This window comes from Neovison vison, chromosome 6 (genome assembly GCF_020171115.1).
Source record: "Neovison vison isolate M4711 chromosome 6, ASM_NN_V1, whole genome shotgun sequence".
NCBI lineage: Eukaryota > Metazoa > Chordata > Mammalia > Carnivora > Mustelidae > Neogale > Neogale vison.
This window is the reverse complement of record NC_058096.1, coordinates 48,163,627-48,187,210: the sequence shown is the minus strand read 5'-3', so window position 1 is coordinate 48,187,210 and position 23,584 is coordinate 48,163,627. Positions and strand designations below refer to the sequence as shown.

General features: G+C 37.6%; 1 protein-coding gene and 1 non-coding gene across 5 annotated transcripts in view; one reads left to right on the top strand and one right to left on the bottom strand.

Annotated features, from left to right (window-relative positions):
- Nucleotides 1-23,584, bottom strand: part of CMSS1 (cms1 ribosomal small subunit homolog) — a 389,957-nt gene that overhangs the window by 164,857 nt on the left and 201,516 nt on the right. Inside the window, exon 2 of one of the 4 annotated variants that reach the window (XM_044251211.1) lies at nt 22,478-22,527. The exons of 2 other annotated variants lie outside the window; for them this stretch is intronic. The gene's annotated coding sequence lies outside the window, so the exon portion shown is untranslated. Of the gene's footprint in view, nt 1-22,477; nt 22,541-23,584 lie in introns of those variants that run through there. One more of the 4 variants, XM_044251213.1, reaches the window with a different exon arrangement.
- On the top strand, nt 9,667-9,774 carry LOC122910967. Its single transcript, XR_006385317.1, has one exon. It is a non-coding gene; the product is annotated as a U6 spliceosomal RNA (small nuclear RNA).

Here is a 23,584-nt window from a genome sequence, read left to right as displayed (position 1 = left end):
CTTCAGGATGGAAGCGTAGGACCCAGTTTTAACTCTATGGAGATGGGCCCCTGATGTGACCACATATCTACTATAATGAATAATTCATCCCAGTCTCCACTGGAGAAAGGGGCTACCTTAAGGCATAGGAGACTGAATCATTTATTTTCTGGAAGTTCCCTATTATAAATACAACTGTTAAGCCCTTAATCTAAAAATATTTATGTCTGGGAAATTACCTTCTAGATTATAGCTAAAAAGCTGGATAAATGGATGGAGATGGGATGGGTAGAGATAACTTTATATTAAAAAAAATAGGGGCACCTGGGTGGCTCAGTGGGTTAAAGCCTCTGCCTTCATCTCAGGTCATGATCTCAGGGTCCTGGGATTGAGCCCCACATGGGGCTCTCTGCTCAGCGGGGAGCCTTCTTCGTCCTCTCTCTCTCTGCCTGCCTCTCTGCCTACTTGTGATTTCTGTCTGTCAAATGAGTAAATGGAATCTTTAAAAAAAAAAATACAGCAGTATCCAGAGATTTTCTATTCACATAGAAATTATCCGTTGGCAAATAAATTTCTAATCAGTTAATTCTCATGCATTTAATAATGTAATATAAACCTATAAATTCTCATTTCTAAGCTAAGAATAGACTATATATAACTGCATAGTCAAGAAATTTTCTCACAATTTACTTTAAAAATCATTTATCCCTTATTGGGTTACAAGTGACCAACTGCTTTTACCATTCCAAGTCCTTGCTGCACAATAGGAAAGCTGATTTCAATGCTATGGATCTTCCCTTCACTAACTATGTGGCTAGTTTGTATTCGTGTGGCAAAGGAAAATCAGTTATTGGGTTTTTGTCAAATGTAGAAGCTTAAATTAGTTATGGGTACAATGATTACTCATCATTCCAAGTGGTGAATAGAGCTCAGAGTCTTGGCTTGCTCTCTGGTCACACTGTATTACTAAGCAACTTTGGAACAGGTGCCGTCAAAGGGAAGACAGGTTCTGAGAAAAGACTAGAGTGGATAACACATGCATGAATTAGAGTGAACAATAATTTTTATAAGTAGAGAGGACAAATAATTACCTACTACGATGAAAAGCATCTAAACTTTATTAAAATTAGAGTTGCAAAAGCTCTTAGAGTACAAGTTTCCTTTATGAGGAAAACCAGCATGCATGCCAGGTAGCCATTTTCCAGCTTTTGCCTGATCACTCACTTTTGGTGGCAATGTGTTCCCCTTCTTCACCTAAGCCAGCTCATTCTATTGTGGTACAACCCCAGTGACTATATGGTAAAAAAATGCCCAAGAAAGTATGGAAAAGAATACTGAGCAAGAAAATAGGAGCTCCAAATCCCAACCTCAGTCCTACATTAACTCTATCTATGTGACACTGAGCATGTCTTTGGTACTTGCTGGACCTCAGTTTCCTCATCTGTAAAAGAGAGGCTCTATGGTCCTTTCTAGTTCTGAATTTTTCTAATTCTGTAATTTCCATTAATGCTACTAAATCAGTTGTGAGAAGGCTACAAAGAGCTCCTAAATTTTTCTTCATACAGTTCTCACTTATGTCACAGTGGGCTGTGAACGTTTCATAACTTTCTAAAGTTAGTCCTAACACAGTTTTTCCGTCAGCTTTCCAGATTACCTATAGCTTGAATCTGCTTGGATTCTTCATATCTCAAATGTTATCACATCCCAGAATCTGCCTTTTTAGTCACCAGATGGCAAAGGTCAAGCTACAAAATCCCTCTACAAAATCCCTCAGTTTGGCTTGTGCAATTCCAAAGTTAAAACAAAACAAAACAACTTCAGTAATGTTTTACTGTTCTCGTATGCTGAACTAAAAGAGCCTTGTTCTATCTTCTATAGAATGTTAGTAAACTGCTCAATATTTGATCCCTTTTTATGATTAGAATACACAGGCCCAATAAACCATGAGCTCAAGGACAAGTTATACCTTTTATAAAAACTGCAATTAATGTACATTTGGTATAGTGTAATTATACATAATTATTTTTTTAGAAGCAAAATGCTATATATTTCAAAGTGATAGTAACTTGGCAAAGTTGCAAATACAACAGTAAAATGAATGACCATTTAGCATTTAATGTATTTAACTAAAGTAGATACCATTAAAAAGACTGTGCCTGGGAAGCATTACTTTATTGAACAATCATAACCAAAATCTAGTGTTATAACTAAAACAAAACTTATTTTCTATACAAATAAATACATTTAGTTATTTTAATAAGATATTTTTATTTATTTAAATATTTTGTTTATTTATTTGAGAGACAGAGAGAGAGAGCATGAGAAGGGGGAGGGGGAAAGGGACACGCAGATTCCCTGCTGAGTGGAAAGCCTGATGCAGGGCTTGAACCTAGGTACCCCTTTAGTCATATTTTTTTAAATAGATTTTCACATTTTTGTTATAAATGTGAAAATAAACTAGTTTTTTCAGTCATTTAAGTCCCCCCCAACTTTCTTTAAACAAAAGGAAGGCTGTCTGGGTGCTGAAATAACCACTAATAATTGACACATTTACTTGAAAACATCCCAGGATGTATATGTGTCATACTTCAGTAAAAAGTTATATTAAAAATTATCACTATATATAGTTCATAGTAATGACTTCTGAGTCTTCCATTGGATTTTAACAATAACATCCAAATTCCTTACCTTGTTCTACAATTTTTGGCCCTGCCTACCTCTCCAATGTCTTTTCTTACCACTTGCTCCCATTTCTCTAGTTTTTTCATTTGTTCTCTTCCAAAGCACAAAGGTTTTTTCCACCTGAGTGTCTTCACATAAGCTTTTCCCTCTTATTTATTGTTTGTCTAACTCTAAACACTGCTTTGTGGAGAAAGCAAGTCATATTGTTCAAATGTTTCCTACCTTCAGAGGTTTGGAAGTTCACTCAGGAGGCTGAACTAATTCAAATAACACTTTCTAAACATCAATAACATATTCTAAACATCAATTTATTGGGAAAAACTGTTGTGGCATAAAATGATAAGGATGCATTAAAGTTCAGCAGAATGGAAGTAGGAAGACCTAATGTGCAGAGTGGAGTGGAAGAGCTCTTCTATGGTTTCCTGAGCAGGGTAGGGGTCATGATGCAGTTATGTGCTTGTCTCCAAGCTACTATGTGCAACTGGGTAAGTGCTTACTCTTCTTGACCCTAGGCCAAAGAGGGTCAAGGGTAGATATGCCCCACTGAAGAGTTTTCTTTGGCCTACAGTTGATGAAATTGGTTTTTTAGATTCATTCATTCATCAAACATTTACTGAGCACCCACTATGTGTGAGACACATTTCTAGATTCTAAGTATACAACAATGAGCAAATGTACAAAAAACAAAGTCCTTACCCTTTTGGAAACTATATTTTAATATGGAAAACAGGTAACAAAGAAGAAAATACATAGTATATGAGATCATGATATGTAGTAAAGATAAAGCAACGTGGAGAAGTAGAGAGGGAGGGTGTGTGCGTGTGGCTACAAGTTTAGATACCGTGGCCAAGGAAGGCCTATGGAGTAGATAACATTTGAGCAAGGGATTAGAGGAGCTGACTGGGCCATGGAGATACCTGGGGAAAACCATTCACAGCAAGGGAAGAGAGCAAAGGCAAATGTCATGATGAAGAAATGAGCAGGTTTATCTAAGGAAAAGACAGGCCAACTGTGGCAGAGGTGAGGTTAGAGAGCCTCATGGAGCATTGGTAGGACTTTCGACTTTGCTAAGTGAGATGGGAAGCCTTTGGATGGTTGTGAAAAGAAAGGCAACAAGACCTGACTTATGCTTCAATAATATCTCTCCGACTATGGGAAGGAATGCATAGAAGGGAGACCAACTGGGAGGATATTGCAATAATCCTGGAAAGAGATAATGGTGGTTTGGGCTATAGTAGTACAACAGAGATCTGTAAGAAGTGATCAGATTATGAATATTATTGAGGGTACATCCAACAGGATTTCCAGACAGATTAGATGTAGGTTTTGAAAGGAAGAGAGGAGTCAAGGAGAGTCAAGAGAGGAGTCAACTCCAAGGTTTCTGGCTTGAGCATGTGTAAGAAGGAAGTTGCCAGCATTTAAGATCATAAGATTTAATAATCCAGACTTCCAGCTTCTCTCAAAACACTAGAAGAAGGTTATTGGTTTATAATGAAATGCTTGGTAATAATGTCCCTGTGAAAGACCTGGTATGTTTCCCTTCAGCAAACACTAGACACTAGATGGCCCAATGTATACTTGTATTTTTCACAAGAAAAAATCAGCTGGAGCTGGGAAGCAAATGCCCCCTTCGGAGCACTCTCCCTATTGTCTTAGACCTGGCCTTTTGGGCAATAAACAGCCAGCTTACAGCTTGACCCCTGCCCGAAGTTCTCTGATAAATTCACTGTCTTATGATACAGCATACCTTGCTACTAATTCTGACAAAAGAAAGGAAAGTTTTGACAAAGTATTTATTTTAAAACACGTATAAAAAGAGCACCTATTATTCAAGTTTTCTCCTTGTCAAATCCACAGGGATTTGACAAGAACCTGTGACAGAGGTCCACCCTCTGTCTTCCTTCGTAGTGGAAAGAGAAGCCCTTAAAGAAAAAACCCTCTTCTGCATATTCTGACTTCATCAAATCTGAATCCTACTCACTTGACAGTCCATGTCCCCACTGCCCAATAATAAAGTATGGTACTGGACCATATCTGGACTGGACCTGATTTCTAAACAACAGTGCTCTGGGACCCCGGTCAGCATGAAGGGACATTGGTTCCAGGCTGCTAATATCACCAACGAGTTTGTTGACTGGTAAATTGCTTATCTTCTTTGGACTTCTGTTCCCCATCAACAAAGAATGGAGTTAGACTATAGTATGGTTTCTCCAGATCTAATGTATGAACAAATATCCTGCTCTAGGTGGTTATTCAGTTTCATTTACATAAGGGTTATTGGCTTATAATGAAGTGCTTGGTAGAAATATCCCTGTGGAAGACCTGATGTTTCCCTTCAGCAAAACAAAACAAAACAATGTACCCCTAAATGTCTTGTTTTGTTTTGTCTATGAGGAAGTTCGGTTCAATACAATTTTCAATTATAACAAAACCATTTTTACCTCCGTATTTGAGTACAGCATTTTCCTACCTCCTTCATATTCATCCTAATGGTTTTGATTTTATTTTTAACTGCCCAGGTGTAGGTACATTTTGACTCTAGGCAACATCAAATGTTTTCTGAAAGGGGGTGGGGCAAGAGGTAAACACTGGAAGAAAGGGGCAGGAAAAGGAAAGTGATTTTTAAAAAAGTCTTTCCATCTGATATTAGGAAAGTCAGCACATATGCTTTGTGAAAGAGAACATATAAATATAAACCTTACAGTGCTGCAGCAAGCAGCTTTCTCTGAGGTCTACACCCTTTAAATGTTCTTTTTTTTTTTTTAAGATTTTATTTATTTATTTGACAGAGAGAGAGTGACAGAGCACAAGCAGGGGGAGCAGCTGAGGGCAAGGAAGAAGCAGGTTCGTCAAGCAGGGAGCCTGATGTGGGGTTCGATCCCATGAGGACCAGGACCTGAGCTGAAGGCATATTCTTAACCAACTGAGGCACCCAGGTGCCCCTGAGGCTAACACCCTTTAAAAATTTGCTTTTAGATGGATAAGAGCAGCTATGAACAGTATGGGGCTATAGATTGCTAAGGGGGAAAAGCCCTACTGAAAAATTCTTCCATGCAGTCTCTTTCTCTTATTAGTTATGGTCATTTAAAGAAAAAATTGATACATTTTTTGACCTGGATTAACTCCTTATAATAAAGAAGGATCAGTTTTGATATCAAGGAGAATTAAAAAAATTTTTTTTTAAAGATTTATTTTATTTTATTTTATTTATTTATTTGACAGAGAACACAAGTAGGCAGAGAGGCAGGCAGAGAGAGAGAGAGAAGCAGGCTCTGCACTGAGCAGAGAGCCCGATGCGGGGCTCGATCCCAGGACCCTGGTCGTGACCCAGGCCGAAGGCAGAGGCCTTAATCCGCCGAGCCACCCAAGCGCCCCTAAAGATTTTTTTTTAATTTATTTATTTGACAGACAGAGATCACAAGTAGGCAGAGAGGCAGGCAGAGAAAGGAGGAAGCAGTCTCCCTGCTGAGCAGAGAGCCCGATGCGAGGCTTGATCCCAGGACCCTGGGATCATGACCTGAGCCGAAGGCAGTGGCTTTAACCCACTGAGCCACCCAGGTGCCCCTTAAAATGTTTGTTAATCAGTAACATAAAAACTATGGGTAAAGTAAGCATCAAGACGGATACTTTGTGGTAATAAATCCAAGTATACTCTATAAACCTGCATTCATAAAGGGTCAGGGTATCAGTCCTCCTTTGGTACCATGGGAAAAGGCATATGCTTGAGGCTTGAGAAAGTCAGGACACCCAGGTTGGCTCCAACTAGTTTGACAACCTTGGGCAAGCCATGTAACCACCTTGGGTCTCACCTGTAAAATGAAGAAAATGTGGAGAGTACAGAGTCAGAATTTCTCATAACTGAACTCCACTTACCCAGTTCTGTCCCTTTGTTTAACTCAGGACTGAGCTCATATATACTGAATCCTGGAGGCTAGGAGGCTATTCTCTAGTATGCCCCATGCATTTCTTCCAACTGTTTCAACAATTACATTTATTCCCAAACCTGTTTATGCCTGTTGGACTTGTTATTGTAATTATATAATTTAATCAAATATTAGGTAACGTGATGAAATATGACAGTGAAGGCAGGAGTTGTTTTTATGGCAAAAACACTGAACACTTTGAGAAGACCTGATAAAAGCATATCATTTAAAATAGCTATCAAGGGTGCCTGGCTGGCTCAGTCGTTAAGTGTCTGCCTTTGGCTCAGGTCATGATCACAGAGTCCTGGGATAGAGCCCCACATTGGACTCCCCGATCAGTGGGAAGTCTGCTTCTCCCTCTCCCACTCCCCCTGCTTGTGTTCCATCTCTCACTGTCTCTATCTCTGTCAAATAAATTAAAATAAATAAATAGCTATCAAGGCACATATGGGTTAGACAAATCTAAAAGAATAGAAAATAAATTGTTAAAATCTAGAAGGATTCCTTCTTAAATCTTATTTCTACTTTAGCAAAATTGAAATAGGGAACCTAGAAAATGCAATCATTAAGGTATAATCAATGCAAGAAAAATGTTAGGAAATTAAAATCAGCAGACCTATAATCAAAGAAAAGGCCTTGGCCCTACATCAAGGCTTCTACTGCAATGGGAGGGAAGTAAGAACCACAGCAAAATGTTGTAGAGGCTCCCATCTCTTATTTAAAACCAGATGAAACGGGCATCGATGACAACAAAAGTACTTCCCAGGAGAGGCTAGGGAAGGAGAGGAAAAGTGGAGGAAGGGGTTAGGTTTGTGGGAAGGACAAGCATACAGACAAACAGATATCACTTTTGACAGTCTCACACGTCCCTGCCAGTCTGCCAGCTGAAGGGAGAATGAATCCATTTCTGGATCACAGGTTGGTCTCTAAGCTCTCAAGAAGTAAACATCTCTTCAACTACTAGAGTTAGTAGTTAAATTCTGCATCTGCTCCCTCAGTTATTTTATATATATACTTGATAAATTACTTAATGAGTAATAGTGTATGTTGGATTTACCTGGGCAAAAGACATTGAGAATGAGAACACAGGATGATCTGGTTTCGTGAGAGTAAGACATGCAAAGCATGAATAGTTCTAGGTAGAAATAATAGTTTTCAATGGCAAGACCAGGCCTGTAATTTTCTGCAGCACACCATGACCTCATGGTTTATATGAGGCCAACTCCATAAATCAAGCTTTACCTAATTAAAGATTCTTCTGCAGATCTACATTATTAGAACAAATAATTAAAACTGCCTCGGCAATAATACAAGCCAGATATGTTTACAAAAATGCTCTCTTTTCCCCTTAAACTCTTTGTCTCACTACCACTTACAGACCTTTCACATTTAGTAAATTATAGACTTAGAGCATTTCTTTCAGTCTGACTTCACTTTCAAGGAATTCTTCAATTAACTTTACGTTGCTTTAAGCTGTTCATCCAACGAGAAAACAATCTGTGGTTTCTGACTCCTTTGCATGCCAATGGCTGCCATCCATGTTTGACTTTCAGACACACTGTCTCTTGAGAGCCAGGCTCTGTTTTCATAAAACCAGCCTGTTGTCATAGCATTTTGACAAGCACTATAGAAAAACAAGGAACAATACTCTGTGGTGGCTAAACTGAGAGAATTACCACTGCAAGGGTGACTGCACTGGGACATATATGACATCCACACCCAACCACCTGGCCTGAGCCAGAAGGTAACACATACTCCACTTTCATCTGTGACCTTTCCATTTTCAGGCACCATCTCTCTACCACCAATTCCTTTCTTTCCCCCTCGTCTTTTTCCCAAATAGCTAAAACACCCAAAACTCATGGAAGGGTGTGGATACTCTAAACAACATGTAAAAATACCAGTGAAAATCTAGGAAGCAAGAGATTACACTGTCTTTGCAACAGTTACAGCGCATCTAGTTATCAGATCTTCAGCCAAATAGTGTAATGAAAAAACATGAGCTCAGAGGTAGGCCCTCAGTTCAAAACTTTGAATTTTCTCAGACTCTGGTGTAGCAACCTCGATTCTCTGCCTCTTCAGGCTTACACACTAATAGTTCTGAAGAAATGCAAGTAATAACTGGGCAGGGGAAAATAACAATGGGAACAAATGATAGAAATAAATGATGAACAGATTATATAGATTATATAGATTTATATATTAATAATAATAAATATATTATAATTTATATATATTATATATATATTATATAGATTATATAGATTTAGAATAGAATTTAGAATAGATTTTCTGCCTATCATCCCTGAGTCACACAGAATGAAATTTCTTTCATTTTCCTTTCATCCTTGCTTAGTTTCTGGTGTCTCTCACCTGAGTTCATCCTATGGAAGCACCTGTGAATTCAACAGAATAATAAACTGACAATGATATTTTGAAGGCCTCTTGGATACTCAAGCCCCAATACAAAATGCATATGCAGGGTTTCAAAAATCATGCTCAATGCTATTCCTTTAATGGGATGTGCAACTCTTGAATAATAGGCCTTTCCATAGCAGTGGAATGAACACTGGGAGCGCCATCCATAAGCACGCAGGCAAAGCCAGGGGAACTAGAATGAATGCAAAGGCCATGTTCAGCCCAAGGGCTGACAAAAGACTTGCTGCACTGGTTCAGTATGAGATGGCAATGGATGGGAGGACCAATGGAAGGTCTGCTGTTTTCTTACAACAGACCTGTCTGTGCCTTGACTCTGCTTTTAATGCTACTGCTACCGCACCTGAATCAAAAGATCTGTAGGGATTCCTGAGAGACCCAAACTTATTCTAATGCCATTCTTTTCCCCTGTCTTCTTTTCTATCTTTATTTAAAATCCCTATGTGAATTTTATTATATATTTCATTTCCAAGCAATCACAAGTTCTTTGTGGAAAAAGATTAGTGTAACTATGTCTGTCCTGTGTCTCCTCCTTCCTTTTCTCTCTTCGTCTTTCATTCTCTCTCAGACACATGTACACACACACACACACACACATCTAGCAACCAAGCTATTTTTTGTTCTCTGTTAAAAAGATCACAGTTTCGTGTTCACTTCGGCAGCACATATATTAAAAATTGGAACGATACAGAGAAGATTAGCATGGCCCCTGCGCAAGGATGACACACAAATTTGTGAAGCGTTCCAAAGACAGAGCCTAAAAGTAGTAGATCAGAAAAGAAAAGAGACAATATACAGTAGCAGTCACCTTATAGGCAATACAATGGCACTAAATTCATATCTTTCAATAGTTACCCTGAATGTTAATGGGCTAAATGCCCTAATCAAAGGACACAGGGTATCAGAATGGATTAAAAAACAAAACCCATCTATATGTTGCCTATAGACCCGAAGACACCTCCAGATTTAAAGTGAGGGGCTGGAAAAGAATTTACCATGCTAATGGACATCAGAAGAAAGCAGGGGTGGCAATCCTTATGTCAGATCAATTAGATTTTAAGCCAAAGACTATAATAAGAGATGAGAAAGGACACTATATCATACTCAAAGGATCTGTCCAACAAGAAGATCTAACAATTTATTTTTTTATTTTTATTTTTAAAGATTTTTATTTATTCATTTGATAGACAGAGAGAGATCACAAGTAGGCAGAGAGGCAGGCAGAGAGAGAGGGGGAAGCAGGCTCCCCGCTAAGCAGAGAGCCCGACACGGGGCTCGATCCCAGGACCCTGAGATCATGACCCGAGCCGAAGGCAGAGGCCTAAACCACGGAGCCACCCAGGCGCCCAAGATCTAACAATTTTAAATATCTATGCCCCTAACGTGGGAGCAGCCGACTATATAAACCAATTAATAACAAAATCAAAGAAACACATCAACAATAATACAATAATAGTAGGGGACTTTAACACTCCCCTCACTGAAATGGACAGATCATCCAAGCAAAAGATCAACAAGGAAATAAAAGCCTTAAATGACACACTGGACCAGATGGCCATCACAGATATATTCAGAACATTTCATCCCAAAGCAACAGAATACACATTCTTCTCCAGTGCACATGGAACATTCTCCAGAATAGATCACATCCTGGGTCCTAAATCAGGTCTCAACTGGTATCAACAGATTGGGATCATTCCCTGCATATTTTCAGACCACAATGCTCTGAAGCTAACATTCAATAACAAGAGGAAATTTGGAAAGAACCCAAATACATGGAGACTAAACAGCATCCTTCTAAAGAATGAATGGGTCAACCGGGAAATTAAAGAAGAATTGAAAAAAATCATGGAAACAAATGATAATGAAAACACAATGGTTCGAAATCTGTGGGACACAGCAAAGGCAGTCCTGAGAGGAAAATATATAGCGGTACAAGCCTTTCTCAAGAAATAAGAAATGTCTCAAGTACACAACCTAACCCTACACCTAAAGGAGTTGGAGAAAGAACAAAAAAGAAACCCTAAACCCAGAAGGAGAAGAGAAATCATAAAGATCAGAGCAGAAATCAATGAAATAGAAACCAAAAAAACAATAGAACAAATCAACGAAACTAGGAGCTGGTTCTTTGAAAGAATTAATAAGATTGATAAACCCCTGGCCAGACTTATCAAAAAGAAAAGAGAAAGGACCCAAATAAATAAAATCATGAATGAAAAAGGAGAGATCATAACTAACACCAAAGAAATACAAACAATTATAAGAACATACTATGAGGAACTCTACGCCAACAAATTTGACAATCTGAAAGAAATAGATGCATTCCTAGAGACATATAAACTACCAAAACTGAACCAGGAAGAAACAGAAAACCTGAACAGACCCATAACCAAGAAGGAGATTGAAACAGTCATCAAAACTCTCCAAACAAACAAAAGCCCAGGCAAGACGGCTTCCCAGGGGAATTCTACCAAACGTTTAAAGAAGAACTAATTCCTATTCTCCTGAAACTGTTCCAAAAAATAGAAATGGAAGGAAAACTTCCAAACTCATTTTATGAGGCCAGCATCACCTTGATCCCCACACCAGACAAGGATCCCATCAAAAAAGAGAACTACAGACCAATATCCTTGATGAACACAGATGCAAAAATTCTCACCAAAATACTAGCCCATAGGATTCAACAGTACATTAAAAGGATTATTCACCACGACCAAGTGGGATTTATTCCAGGGCTGCAAGGTTGGTTCAACATCCACAAATCAATCAATGTGATACAACACATTAACAAAAGAAAGAGCAAGAACCATATGATACTCTCAGTAGATGCTGAAAAAGCATTTGACAAATTACAGCATCCCTTCCTGATCAAAACCCTTCAAAGTGTAGGGATAGAGGGCACATACCTCAATATTATCAAAGCCATCTATGAAAAACCCACCGCAAATATCATTCTCAATGGAGAAAAACTGAAAGCTTTTCCGCTAAGGTCAGGAACATGGCAGGGATGTCCATTATCACCACTGCTATTCAACATAGTACTAGAAGTCCTAGCCTCAGCAATCAGACAACAAAAGGAAATTAAAGGCATTCAAATCAGCAAAGAAGAAGTCAAACTATCACTCTTCGCAGATGATATGATACTTTATGTGGAAAACCCAAAAGACTCCACTCCAAAACTGCTTGAACTTGTACAGGAATTCAGTAAAGTGTCAGGATATAAAATCAATGCACAGAAATCAGCTGCATTTTTCTACACCAATAACAAGACAGAAGAAAGAGAAATTAAGGAGTCAATCCCATTTACAAATGCACCCAAAACCATAAGATACCTAGGAATAAACCTAACCAAAGAGGCTAAGAATCTACACTCAGAAAACTATAAAGTACTCATGAAAGAAATTGAGGAAGACATAAAGAAATGGAAAAATGTTTCATGCTCCTGGATCGGAAGAATAAATATTGTGAAAATGTCTTGCTACCTAAAGCAATCTACACATTTAATGCAATTTCTATCAAAATACCATCCATTTTTTTCAAAGAAATGGAACAAATAATCCTAAAATTTATATGGAACCAGAAAAGACCTCGAATAGCCAAAGGAATATTGAAAAAGAAAGCCAAAGTTGGTGGCATCACAATTCCGGACTTCAAGCTCTATTACAAAGCTGTCATCATCAAGACAGCATGGTACTGGCATAAAAACAGACACATAGATCAATGGAACAGAATAGAGAGCCCAGAAATAGACCCTCAACTCCATGGTCAACTAATCTTTGACAAAGCAGGAATGAATGTCCAATGGAAAAAAGACAGCCTCTTCAATAAATGGTGTCAGGAAAATTGGAAAGCCATATGCAGAAAAATGAAATTGGACCATTTCCTTACACCACACACAAAAATAGACTCAAAATGGATGAAGGACCTCAGTGTGAGAAAGGAATCCATCAAAATCCTTGAGGAGAACACAGGCAGCAACCTCTTCGACCTCAGCCACAGCAACATCTTCCTAGGAACATCGCCAAAGGCAAGGGAAGCAAGGGCAAAAATGAACTACTGGGATTTCATCAAGATCAAAAGCTTTTGCACAGCAAAGGAAACAGTTAAGAAAACCAAAAGACAACTGACAGAATGGGAGAAGATATTTGCAAACGACATATCAGATAAAGGACTAGTGTCCAAAATCTATAAAGAACTTAGCAAACTCAATACCCAAAGAACAAATAATCCAATCAAGTAATGGGCAGAAGACATGAACAGACATTTCTGCAAAGAAGACATCCAAATGGCCAACAGACACATGAAAAAGTGCTCCACATCACTCCGCATCAGGGAAATACAAATCAAAACCACAATGAGATATCACCTCACACCAGTCAGAATGGCTAAAATTAACAAGTCAGGAAATGACAGATGTTGGCGAGGATGCGGAGAAAGGGGAACCCTTCTACACTGTTGGTGAAAATGCAAGCTGGTGCAATCACTCTGGAAAACAGCATGGAGGTTCCTCAAAATGTTGAAAATAGAACTACCCTATGACCCAGCAATTGCACTACTGGGTATTTACCCTAAAGATACAAACGTAGTGACCCAAAGGGGCACATGCACCTGAATGTTTATAGCAGCAATGTCTACAATAGGTAAACTATGGAAAGAACCTAGATGTTCATCCACAGATGAATGGATAAAGAAGATGTGGTATATATACACAACGGAATACTATGCAGCCATCAAAAGATATGAAATCTTGCCATTTGCGACGACATGGATGGAACTAGAGGGTATCATGCTTAGCGAAATAAGTCAAGTGGAGAAAGACAACTATCATGATCTCCCTGATATGAGGAAGTGGTGATACAACAGGGGGGTCAAGGGGGTAGGAGAAGAATAAATGAAACAAGATGGGATTGGGAGGGAGATGAACCATAAGTGACTCTTAATCTCACAAAACAAATTGAGGGTTGCTGGGGGGAGGGGATTTGGGAAAGGGGGGTGGGGTGATGGACATTGGGGAGGGTATGTGCTATGGTGAGTACTGTGAAATGTGTAAACTTGGCGATTCACAGACCTGTACCCCTGGGGATAAAAATATATGTTTATAAAAAATAAAAAATTGAAAAAAAAAAGATCAGAGTTTCATAAAGCATCATTCTTTCTTTAAACTGAAAGTCTTTGGTCCTATTGAATTATCTTCATGTCTATTCTGAGATTTAAAAAATACTAGCATCCAAGATACTTGTTGTAAAATTTACTAATTTGTTCAAAGCACTGCTTTATGGAGGGCCAGCACTTTTCTACATGGGGTCATAATGCAGATCTTGCTTCAAACTCAAGAGCTCAAGAGCTCTTCTCCTTCCTCTTTGTTCTTTCTGACACTTAGATTCTCTGAAAAAAAAAAATTATAGAAATTTTCTCTCCAATAAGGCAATTTTGAAATTTGGGAAAGAGCTCCTCTCTCCTGGAGCTTTTTGTATAATCCTGTGTACCATTAGCTTACTTCTTGGAGTGAAGATGGTAATGATGCCTAAGTTGGAAGGAAACAATGGACCAAGAAGAACATAGTTGAGGACACAAAAACCTAAGTATCACTTCTTAGCAACTCCAAAGAATGAGATTATGTATAATGAGAGTTCTAGAGTGTGTCACTAGAAACTCGAGTTCTTTTAAATTTTTATTTGATGCCTAGAACAGCAGTGACACTGGAATGACCATGTTCTCCAATTTTCTAGGTGAGAACAGTAAACTGGAGAAACGTGCTGTGGGATTTGAGGTCTAGGCAATGAAGAAAGATCAAAATTATTCATTATTGCCTAATAAAATAGTTTTTTTTTAAAGATGGTATTTTAAGTCATCTCTATACCCAATGTGGGGTTTGAACCCATGACCTTGAGATCAAGTGTTGCATGCTCTGCGGACTAAGCCAGACAGGCTCCCCTAAAATAGTTCTTAGTAATAAGTATATAGCAGTATGTTTCCTGGCTTGGTAAACTTTAAATTAAATAATCAAAGATAAATGATTAAAAAAATGTAAGACTATTTGAAAAAATGTTATCAGTCATTATTAATTTTTAACCTACTGTTCCTTCTGATGAGAGTAAGGTCAGAAAGGCTACCTTCTGGGGCACCTGGTAGCTCATCTGGTTGAGTGACCACTTAGTTTCAGCTCATGTCACGATCTCAGGGTCAGAGATCTAACGCAGCCTCAGTCTCTGCACTCAACCAGGAGACTGCTTACGGATTCTCTCTCTCCTTCTCCCTCTCCCCCTCCCCCAGCTCACTCTCTCTCCCTCTCTAAAATAAATAAATAGATGAATCTTTAAAGAAAAAAAAAAAAGGAAATGCTACCTTCTGGTTAATTTATATTTTTATGTCTTTAGGTTTTCACAAAAGATACCACCGTATCTGTAGCCCTCAAATAAGAATGGCCAAAGTAATGCTGAGTCTCACATGATCTATTTCAGACCTTCAAACCACCCAGAGCCTGATGGATTGATTCTGTTTCTATGCCTGTGGCATCTATCGTCTTTTGGAAGTTCAGTGATTACAGAGGGAATATTTTGGTTTTCTACTGTAAACTTGTACAGATTTTGAACTTGGCCAACTTACAGCTTCTGGCTATAAACTTGTCTTCTACTAAGAAACCACAGCACTAGACCGTAAGTGACAGAATCCAGTTTTTAGGGTAACTGCAAATGATTTATTTGCAGAATAGGAAAGTGAATCGCAAAGAATGATATGAAATAGAGAGTGTCAGAGTAATAAAATAAATGAAGATACAAGGGTTTTAAAAGTTTGCAGGGAAATAAAGACATTACATGTCACAAAATTTTAGAAAATAAAATTACAAGGTATATGATATGCTAGCAAAATTCTTGATTATAGTAAGGCTTTCCAGGGAATAAGAAAACTTGCATGGCTAATACCCAGGATGATTACTGAGTCAGAGATATTACTCAGAACATAAAATGGCATAAAATATATAGAGGTTTCAAACCAGTATCCAAAAGGGCCTGGGAGGATCATCATATACAAGAGGTGCTAAACAATTATTTACTGAAATGAAGTGGACGGAACGATGACCTTGGGTCATTGAAAAAAGTTTAAATTATGGTCAACATATGTTCTTTTAAAGAAAAGAAATGGAAATATTTTATAAAAATTTTCACCAAATATATATTTTTAAAGTTTTATAGTTTATGTAGCTTATGATTGGGGAATAACTTCCAAGTGCTGGGAATATTTTATTATCTAAAATCACCATTCAGAGAATTCTAAAGAGTGGAGGTTTTCCTCTAGTACAAATATTTTCACAACTTATTTTTCTGAGTGTAATCTTTAAACTTATAAACTTAATAACAAAATGTGGAAATATGATAGAAAAATTGTAATTTACATATATAATTTAAAGTAAAATAAAAAAGTTCTTCCAAGACAGATTTTAACTCCATTAACTATAGGCCATACTTACTTTTTCAAGTAATCATCTTCACTAGTTATAGAATCAAAAATATTGTGTATTTAATTATGTAATGTAACATAAACTTGCTATAAATATTAACACATTTTATCATATTGGTACAAAGTTTTAAAATACATAAGGACTACACAATAGTTTGGAACAGACAAGCAAACAAAACAGATGAATATACACACACACACACACACACACACACCCTTTCCTTACTATTTCCCCTTCTTTCTTCCATAAATCTTTCTTATCAGGAGCTGGGGACAGCACAGAGGAAGATTGATTAGAGGAATAATGATTAAAAATTCTTAATTTCAGAGAGTCTAGAAAGGGAAATGCATATAAATTAAAAACAATAAAAGTGAATTATAACCTTCTAAAGATGCTATTACTGTTCTTATTCTCTGAAGTGTATTCGAAATTTAGTTCAGCAAAGCTAAACTTGTTTGTAGGACATTTTAGAGCTTTTACCAGATTAATCTTATTTGCACCATGGTTCTTCAAGAATACTGATTACTGTTGGGGTGTCTGGGTGGTACAGTTGGTTAATTGACTGATTCTTGATTTTGGCTCAGGTCATGATCTCAGGGTTGTAACACTGAGTCCCGAGTCGGTTCGGTGCTCAGTGAGGAGTCTTCTTGAAATTCTCTCTCCTTCTCCCTCTCCCCCTCCTTCTCATGCTCTAAAATAAATAAATAAATCTTAAAAAAAAAAAAAGGAATAGTGATTGCTATTTTTCTTAAATTTACTTGACTTCTGATAGTACAACCCTCAGAATTGGTGTTTCACAGAATACATGTTGGGAAACATTGATGGGCACCATAACAGGGTTTTCAAAGGCTATGTCTCATTCTCATCCTTTTAGTTCTGAGAACTGAATTCTAGAACACAGCGGGAGCCTCTGATTTTGATTTTCAACTCACAAATGATTATGACTCATGTTGTCTGTTGTTGAATCACAACTCAGGATGCCCATATGCTATGCATTTAATACATATTTATGGAAACAGACAGTACTAAATAAGTATCACATCAGCCCTCCTATTAGTGATTCTTGATCACCAGTGGTACTATTTTCCATAAAACAAGACATTGATACAAAGTATAATGTAGACTTCAAGTTCAAAACAGGAAGCAGGAGCAGAAAACAAATCTAAACTGAAGCTAGCTGGGAGACTGTCAGTATATCAAAAAGATGCGTATATTGGGGCACCTGGGTAGTGCAGTTGTTAGGCATCTGACTCTTGGTTTCAGCGCCTGTTCTCCAGGTCATGGGATAAAGCCCTGTGTCCTCTTCTGCATTCAGTGAGAGTCTGCTTGGGACGCTCTCTCTCTTTCTCTCCCTCTGCCCCTTCCTCTAGTGCTCTCTGTCTCTGTCTCTGTCTCTCTCTCTCAGACAAATAATCTTTTTACAAAAAAGATGAGCACAGGTAGCACTTCCTTCCTCCCTTCCTTCCTTTTTTTTTTTTTAAAGACTTTATTTATTTATTTGGGAGAGAGAGTGTGAATTTGTGCATTGTGGGTGGGCATAGGGAGAGAGCATCTCAAGCAGACTCCCCACTGAATGCTGAGAGTGACCCTGGGGGTGGTGGTGGCTGTGCTCAACCTCATGACTCTGAGATCATGACCTGAGCTGAAATTAAGAGTTGGATGCTTAACTGACAGTCACCCAGGCTCCCCTAGGTGGTACTTCTTAAACAAAGTGATCAGGGTGATCTATTTGAAGTAAATGAACTATGTTCAAAAATCAGATAATGATTGGCTTGAGGTGTTAGGGATCTCACAGATTAAGAGAAAGCAAACTGGGCTATAAAAAGCCTTGTTAGTGCATCTGAAAATAACCAAGGGAAGTGTTATCTGGAAGAAACCTTAGAAGAAAAAAGAGAAGTATCAGCCTGTTTTAATTTATTCCCTTTATTCTCATGTCATGTTCAAACAATTTCTGAGTTGGAATTAGTTGCCTTATGTATATCCCTGTATATATATACATATATTCTGATCAATAACAGGGAGGGCCTAAGGATATAAACAACTCTAGCTCCCAAATCAGATATAAAATATTATCCATTACAAATTAACAGGGGTATCTTAGTCTGAAAGGTAGTCTTTTTTGTAAATTTGGTTAGCATGAGTCAGATTAAAAAAACACTATTTTTGAGCATTTATGTTTGGGGGACACACACACACACATCCACCCACACAGACATTCACACATCATTTCATTATTTCTTACAACTCTCAGGTATGGTTGAGATTTTACATTTGACAGTACTTCCTCTAATTAATCAGATGTTAAGTGATCACCTACTATATACCAGGCAGTATGGCAATAGTGACAGATATAAAAATGAGTAAAACCAGTCAGTCTCTAAATTCATGGGGCTTTCAGTCCAGTAGAGGCAAACAGAAGAGGATACCAAGGCACAGAGAATTGAAGAGTCACTTTCTTTTCTATAATGTCAGTTATAGCTATGGCAACTTTTTACCTCAATAATCACAGTATTCAGTATCAAGGACCATGAGAATTCTAGAAGCAATGAGCCTGAGATTGAGAATATTTCGAAAATATTATTCAACTACTTAGAAGGGACTTATTTTAGAAAAGAAACAAAAAGTATGGTCATTCTGTTTTCTATTACTTATTTATTTTCTAATATTTATTTATTTAACTTCAAACAGTCTCTGCTTACTTTATATAATACAACTTATTGGCCTTGAATGAGATTACTGTTAGAATTTGCTTCGTGGATCCAGAAACCAATCCATCACTGGTGTCTTAGTCCTGATATCAACTCATTTTATAATTGAGGAAAAGACATGTGTCTGTTCTGATGACAGTTTAGCTGAGCTGAAATTGAACTGAGTGTATGAAATACTTTATTTGGCATGGGGTGGGGGAGTCTAAATTCTTCCATAAACATCAGAACTTCTCCCAGTCTTTATAATATTAGGGAGGATTCTTATTTCCAGATGCTCCTACCCTTTACTAAGTGACATGTATTTTTTAAAAAGCTCCTGATTTTTGGGTACCTTGGGTGGCACAGTCAGTTAAGTGTCTAACTCTTGGTTTTGGATCAGGTTGTGAGATTGAGCCCAATCTCAACCTGGGGCTCTGTGGAGTCTGCTTAAGACTTTCTCTCCCTCTCCTTGTGCCCCTTCCCCATCCCCACTTGCTCTCTAAGATAAATAAATAAATCTTTAAAACAAACAAACAAACAAAAAAACAAAAAACTCTAGACTTTCTCCAAAGTTATAAAATACTAGAATGCTGGACTTTTCTTTGGAAATACAAAAATATTTTGTTTGGTTTTGGTCTTTTAATGATATTAATGAGAAAACAAGAGAGATTCTGAGGAAAGAAAGAAAATAGCACTGAAATTAATTTATTTTTATGTAATTCATATATAGCAGAACTTACGAATAGTTGACAACATATTAAGTCTACCAGTTTCCTTCCTAGTGTAAAGATATAAAAGGAAAAAAGAATTTTTGTATATTTTATCCTTTTAGAATATAAAAGACAGATGAAAGTATTAGAAATCCTAACACTTCTATTTATTTTTAATTTTTGGAATACTTGAGTTAAAAGATACTAGTCACCCCTTTGCTTCCCACTCACCATTTCCTTCACAAAGGTTTTTAAAAGAAATAAAATTTAGCTACATGATTATTAATATGGGAATTATCAGAATCTTAGCATGAGAAAGTATCCCTACAATATATTTCCCAACACAAGGTAATTATTACTAAAATGGGAAATTCTTCATTTAAAAATATCTCTAATATTTAAATATTAAAACTCTCATTTAAAAAGTCATCCATCCACTCATTCACTTAACCAGAAGCAGAATGCTTTGCAGAATAGAAATTGTACCCACACTATATGCTCTTGGACCTGTCATGTGGGGCCTGTCTCTGGGTAGAAGGATCTTTGTTTTAGCCACTAATGTTTTTGAACAGAATGCCAATGTCATCCTATCACTATTTCATTCAATAGTCAAGCTTCTCAGTCAGCAACAAGAAATGGCAACGTTCCATGGTCTTAACAGGATTTGCAACTATGAATATAAGGTATTTAGTTTAAAATTTTAAAACTGTAGAGGGGCAACTGGGTGACTCACTCATTAAGCATCTGCCCATCCTTGGGATGGAGCACTGTTTTGGGCTCCCCGCTTCAGGGGAAGCCTGCTTCTCCCTCTCCCACTTTCCCTGCTTGTGTTCCCTCCCTTGCTCTGTCTCTCTTTGTCAAATAAATAAATAAAATCTTAAAAAAAATAAAATAAAAATTTAAATCTGTGGAGATGGAAGAGATAATAAAGTAGCAGAATCAAAGGGATACGGCATCTAAGTGGTTGGGGTATTTTAAGCTATATCTTTTTGTCAACTTAATCTCTAGAAGAAAACAAGACTTCCAGTTAAGAAACACTGGGAAAGGCAGGATGCTGGCAGTACAGTTTTCAGTCTCTAATCAACAAATCTATCAATAGATCAATGTGTGTGCAGTTTGATGGAAAGACAAATATTCCCCCAAGGGAAAACAAATTGCTAGGATTCATGACTCATCTACCTTTGCAGAAAGTGTACCAAACACAGACATCCTTCTTATTAGTGAAAAGATACAGAACATGAGGGAAAAGTTATGTGATGTTATGGTGTCTTCTTTTGTCCCTCTCATCATACTCACTCTTGGAGGCTTCAATCTTTTATTATGGACTACAACCCCTGGTATTATCTCTGTGCCACAGAATCCTGGTTTTGTACTTCTAAAATTGTGTATTTTGCTTCCATTTGATAACTGTGTTTCAAAATGAACAAATACGTGAGGACTTAAAACAGTAATTCAAAAGAAAAGCTCCCTCTGATTATGGTTTTTCCCAAGAGGTAAAGCAACCTTTTGAGGAATGTCAGATTTTCACCAAATACAACTGGAAAGCCACTACTCTAACCTTGGTTGGATTCTCTGACAAGTAAGTAAGTAAGCCCAGTCCTTTCTAAATACAATTAAATATACAGTAGTCCCCTCTTATCCAAAGGGGATGTTCAAGAGCCCCAGTGGACGTCTGAAATTGTGGATAGTATTGAACCTATATATACTGCCCCCCCATGGATACATACCTATGATAAAGTTTAATTTATAAATTAGATTCAATAAGAGTTCAACAATAATTAATAAAATAGAATAATTATAACAATATACTGTAATAAAAGTTATATGATGTGGTCTCTCTCATAATATATCGTACTGTACCATACTCATCCTTCTTGTGATGATGTGAGATGATAAGATGCCTACATGATGAGACAAAGTGAGGTAAATGATGTAGGCATTGTGATGTAGTGTTAGGCTGCTCTTGACTTCTGATAATATGTTAGATAGAAGATCATCTGCTTCTGGACTTGTGGCTGACCCCAGGTAACTGAAACCACAGAAGGTGAAACTACAGGTAAGAGGGGACTACTGTAATAACTCTTCTATTTCCTGAAATTCAAAAAGGCAAAATTCATGAAAATAGCTTTGAAATGTAAGTTTCTCTCAACAGTGTTTTTTAAAAGATTTTACTTATTTATTTGAGAGAGAGAGAGAGAATGAGAGAGAGCAAGCATGAGAGGGGGAAGGTCAGAGTAAGAAGCAGACCCCCCTGCTGAGGACCTGATGCTGGGGGTGGGGGGACGGGACTCAATCCTGGGACTCCAGGATCATGACCTGAGCTGCAGGCAGTTGCTCAACCTACTGAGCCACCCAGGTGCCCTCAATAGTGTTGTTGTTGCCTTTTTTTTTTTTTTTTTTCATATCAAAATATTTAGTTATATGTCCTTTCCCTTGTGTCCCAGGCCATCTTCTCTCTTTCTCTCTCTCTCTCATTCTGTGACTCTCGTTCCTTGCCTCCTAGACAGAATATACTATGAAGGTCAGTGTTGTGGGTGAATATAGCTGAGAAATCACAAAAACAAAAGTTTACGTCATTTGATAAAAAAAATAATACTTTACCAAATGGAAAATTCCATGAAATGAATTGACACTCCAATCAGATGACTTACCTAAAAATAAGAGAGATAGAAGAAAGTAAGAACCTGGTGTCATACTTAATTCTTGATATACTAGATTCTAAAAAGACATGGCAACTATCTTAACAACTAATGGACAATCCAAAACAAACAGAAACTATACCAGGGCAGGAAACACCAATTCCTTCAGAAACAGTAATTAATGTTAGAAAGGAAATGGCAAACAGGGAGTGAAAGCAATGGGGAATGGAAGTGGGATTTACTTTCAAATCACTTGATTCTCATATATATTTTTAGCAGGCCAGTTTTGAAAATGTGAACACATATGTGTATAAAGGCCATAGCTAATTGGTGGCAGTGTATGCCTACCACTTTTTCTCCCAAGACCCCTGGCTAGCTACTGTCTTAAAAAGAGACTGTCAAAGCCACAAACTCTCAAATATCTTCACCTCTTTGGACTCAAGAAAAAGGTGCCACTGTATCAAATGCTACTGTAATTTCCTCTGTTGACTTTCTTTCCCCCTTAACACTTGGATTTTTCTGGCCTTTTGCTTTTTTATTTTCCAAAGTGAACACTGATATTCATGAAAGGTGCCAGATTAACAACTGGGGGAAATTAAGAGCTTGCTCTATCAAGAGAAATGGCCCAGTGTTAGTGGAGGTGATGAAAATTTCTCTGACACTGTGCTTGTCTATATACCTTAGCTCTGACCCACAGTCACCCCAGCTCTCCAGTTTTCATGGTCCATTAATGCCTCTGACTGCTCAGGTTGCTAACATGGGCAAGCAGTCTTGTTCTTGCTTTTCATGCAATCAATATTATTACTACTACTGTGAGCTCTAACTTCCTCAAACTATTTGGAAATTTATATTAGCTGTTAGTTTGCCTTAGGACAACAGGAGAACAAGTTGAACTGAAGATGAGTCTCATATTCTTGAGTAATATTACAGGTTTCATTAAAATCTACTAATATCTTTAAACGGGAGGCAAAGTGTTGAGTGGGCAAGTTGAAACAGGCCTTACTCAATACAGTCTCTGCGCTCAATCTGAATTCTCATTTAGGGACATTCAACATTTAATAGCCACACA